At 50.0% G+C, this 4,418-nt stretch overlaps 1 pseudogene; it reads right to left on the bottom strand.

Moving 5' to 3' along the window:
* Positions 1 to 856: 856 nt before the first annotated feature.
* LOC144374056 (arylsulfatase D-like) lies at positions 857 to 4,418 on the bottom strand (annotated as a pseudogene).

A 4,418-nucleotide genomic window follows, 5' to 3' on the forward strand; every position in this document is an offset into this window, starting at 1 on the left:
TTTCCTCCTCATATTCCTCCTTCTCTCCACCTCGTTCTCCTCCTTTTTCTCCTCCTCAGCCTCCTTTTCCTGCTCTTCCATCTCCTTTTACTACTTCTCCTCCCTCTCCTCCTTCTCCTCATCTCTCGTATTTTTCCTCCTCTTCATCTCTGCTACATCTCCTCCTCCTTCATCTCCTCTTGCTTTTATTCCTCCTCCTCTTTTTCCTCCTCCTTCTCCCCTCCTTCTCCTCTCCCCTACCACCTCCTCCTCCAAATTCTCTTCCTTTTTCTCCTCCTCTTTTTCTCATCCTTTTCCTCTTTCCCATCCTTTTTTCCCTTTTTTTCTCCTCCTTCTCTTCCCTCTTCCCCTCCTCATCTCTCATCTTCCTCTTCATCATCAACATCATCTCTCCACCTCCTCCTCCTCCTCCTCCTTGTCTTTCTTTTTCATCTTCTTTCCACCTCTTATGCCTCCTCTTCCTTCTTTATTTTTTTCCTCCTTCTTCTCCTCCATCTCCTCCTTCACCTCTGTCTCTTTCTCCTCCTCTTCATCATCATCCCTCCCTCCTCCTCCATAGTCTCCATGTTCTGGAACCTCCAATGCGGACTCTTTTGGCTCCCTGTCTCCGTCCCTCCCTGTGGCTAGCCCCTCATCTCTGTAGATCCCGTTGCACCTCCCCAGCTGCTGGTGTTCATCTGTGGCCTCAAGTAACCCTCCATGATCGGAGTCCTAATAGGTGATCGTGGAGTTCTTCAGACGGTTCTAATCAAGAGCTTGGAGGGCTTTAACTGTGGAGAAGGTGGAAGGTGTCAGAGAGAGCGCTCACACGGGTCTCAGCTGGGGGCATGAGCTTCCCATTCTATGCACAAGCCACCTTGTACTGGACCGTCACAGAAAGAGCCCCCTGCCCAGAGACTACAGGGATATGTGTCATCACGGTGCTGAGACTGTCATGCCCAGGTCTTCTTAGCACTGTGTCACCTCGAAAATCAGGAGAGACTTGCAAAGAAATATCCAGGACGTCGTCAGCAGGCATGGTTTTGATGTGCAGTGCCGGTGGGGTCAAGTGCCCTAATAAAAGGGTGAGAGGGTGGCCAGGGTGGGGAAAAGCCATGACAGATTCCAGCCCACATGGAAGGAACCACAACCAATAGCAGCAAAGTTTATGATGGCCATGATCAGAAGAGCACAGGACACCTGCAAACCCAGCAGTATCTCCCTGCACCATGGAGACCAGCGGTCCTTCCTACCTCTGAAGGCACAGAGGCCAATTCACAAGGGACGTGAGCTGCTGTCCTCCTTGGGAACATGTGCCTCTCACGTAGTTCAGATGTCAGGATATTCGTGCAAGGACATGTCACCTGACCTGTGAGGGCTTTTATGTCTCCAGGAAACCCTCGCAGATGGAAGAGTCTGCAAGTTCTTCCTTCTCTCTAGCGTGTCCCCAAGCCCCGAAAGCAGAGCCCTTTTTCTCCACGATGCTGAAAGCTAACGTTTTCTCTCTGCTTCCTGTAACCACTAAGGGTGACGCTGAATGACAGCTTCTCACAAAACTGACTGCTAACGAAATGATTGGTTTTGTGCAAAATTAGACTATCACTGGGAAGAAATGAACAAACAAGTGACACGAGTGGGGTGTACTCTCCCCGGTTATTGATCTTGACTTACCTACAAACCACTCCATCCCCTCCCCGTTGTCTCTGTATAAACCATGGCATCTTCTCCTGAGGAAGGCTTTCAAGGTCACCAGAGGAGTGTGGACGTGCAGCTGGAACACAAAGAGGAGAAAGGGCCTGTCCTTGTTTGTGAAATTAGAAAACCACTGGAATTATTGACGGGAGATGATGGTGTCCACAGTGGACCTTGAATGTGCTGCATCCGTTACCTGGGTTCACCTGCTGGGATTTCACTGTGAGGGGTCCCCTCAAAAACTCATGAGTGAGACCATGCAAGAAAGTTCACAGGTAAAATGATTAGATTATGAGAGGTGTGACCTAGAAGTGGATTAATCCACTTGGATGAACTCACTGGGTGGTGACTGTAGCACGTGGGGTGTGGCTGGAGGAGGGGATCCCTGGACTGTACCTTTGGGGTCTCTATCCTGTCCCTGGTGAGCAGAGCATTCTCTGCTTCCTGGTGCCCTGTCCTGAGCTGCTCTCCTCCTCCAGGGCCTTCTGCCATTTTGTTCTGCTCCCCTTGGGCCAGAACCATGGAGTCAATTGGCCAACCATGGACTGAACCTTGGAAACCATGAGCCCCAAATAAACTCTTCCTTCTCCAAATGTTCTTCTTGGGACCTTTGGTCACAGTGGCAATTTTGTCTGAGTAAAACAATATCCATGGTCAGTATACTACAGGAAGATATTTTGAGAGGGAGCGACGGGACACCCCACCCACCCACCCTGCGTTACAGAACATTGCCATCATTATTATTTTATTATTAGGTGCTGCTAATTTCTGACTTTCCCTAATTTATAAATTAAATATCTTCATAGGTATGTACGAATAGGGAAATAGTTATATATTATACTATATGTATGAATATTTATTTATTATTTATATATGAATGGTTGGGTACTCTCTGGGGTTTCAGGCATTCCCTGGGCCTTGGAAAGAGTCCCTGATGCATGACCACTACTTGGATACTTTCCAGTGCAACCCGGTAACTCAACGCAGAGATCCAAGTGTGGAAACCAATTCATACAAAGAGGTTGGACCTTTCCTTTTTCTTTTCTTTTCTTTTTTTTTTTAGCACCAGAGATGAAACCCAGGGGTTCTTCTCCACTGAGTCCCTTCCCCAGTCCTTTTGATATTTTATACAGACAGAGTCTCACTGAGTCTCTTATGGCCTCTCTCAGTTGCTGAGGCTAGCCTCCTACTTGCCATCCTCCTGCCTCAGCCTCCCCAGCTGCTAGGATGACAGACATGGGCAAAGTGACTCCATAAAAAAATCCTTCAGCATATACACTGTGGATTACTATGTAGCCATGAAGAAGGATAGCTTCCTTTTATTTGTGAATGAAGTGTGAGTTTGGACCTTTTCAATGCTCCTGCTGCTATGGGACCCCAGGGTAGCTCATGGCTCAGAAACTGCCCCACACCCCGGATCGTTAGGGTCTCCACCTTTGAATGTAGGCCGTGGCTTTCTGCAGCATCCGTCTGGTGGTGCTCCCCACATCCATGGGCTGCTCGGTGACCTGGTGGTTCCGCATTAGCAAACAGTTTTCCAGAGTCGCAGGAACCCACAGCTGGAGAACCACGTGGTGAAGACGAGGCTGGCTGTGCGCCCGACTGCGGTCTAGGGATCCGAGAGGAGGCCACTGAGTTTGGCAGCCATGGGTGTCAGGACGCCCAGAGCCAGGATTCGGGTGTAGCGGCTGAACTGGGCAGCCACTGTGACGCCCAGCTCTGGGGGCCTTTCAGGGTCGCAGTTGTTGATCAGGGTGAAGGGCAGTCCATAGAAGTAGTGGAAGCTATGGTTCAGCGGGTGGTGGCAGTAGTCACCGCGGCATGCGCAGCTCACGCCCTGGTGCCACTTTCCTGCTAGTGGAAGTGGGTGGTCAGCCACACAAAGGGCGCACGCTTTTGCCTGGGACAAAGAACCCCGAGGCCATTTGGATGCAGTCAGGGGAAATAAACCCTCAAAAGAGCAGATCCTGAATCAGCAGAGGCTATGAGTGACCTCAACCAAGACTTGCTTTTGGTTTTGGGTACCAGGGATTGAACTCAGGGCCACTCGACCCCCGAGCCCCATCCCCAACCCTTTTTTGTTTATTTAGAGACAGAGTCTCGCTGAGTTACTTGGGGCCTCGCTAAACTGCTGAGGTGGGCCTCTAACTTGCCGTCCTCCTGCCTCAGCCTCCCAAGCTACTGGAATTACAGGTGGTGGAGCCAGTCTCTGAAGAGCTTTCTGATTCCTTGGGGCTGAAGAAGATAGACAGGTTCATAGAAGGAAAGAAGGCAAAATATAAATCAAGAACCCAAACCTCTGCAATGAGGAGAACTTCTGAACTGAAAACCATCCGAGAGGGCCGGAGTGGAGCCAGATACCAACTCAGGAGGCGGAGAAGGATGAAAGTTTTGTTTTTTTTTTCCTCCAGAGGAAATTGGTCCCTTGACATTTGGATGGGAGGGGAATCAGGTGTTCAAATACTTATGAGGCTGGTAGCATAGCCTTGTTCCTTTGGGATTTTTGCAAAAGTGGTTTCATTGGCAGGAAGCCTGCCTGAGCCTGCATTCCAGTAGAGGACCAGGTACTCATTGTTGTCCATTCCTGCGGATCCCACAGCAGAGCAAGGTTCATGTTCCCTTTGCCAGGAACAGGTCTTAGCAAAGGGATTCTGAGCACCAGGGGACAGTGGGCAAGAATCTGGCTGTCAGCACTTGGGGAAGGTGGAGAAGTGGTGCTCTAGGTAGGAAATGGGTGCACATCAGAG

The sequence above is a fragment of the Ictidomys tridecemlineatus genome, unplaced genomic scaffold (assembly GCF_052094955.1).
Source record: "Ictidomys tridecemlineatus isolate mIctTri1 unplaced genomic scaffold, mIctTri1.hap1 Scaffold_568, whole genome shotgun sequence".
Lineage (NCBI taxonomy): Eukaryota > Metazoa > Chordata > Mammalia > Rodentia > Sciuridae > Ictidomys > Ictidomys tridecemlineatus.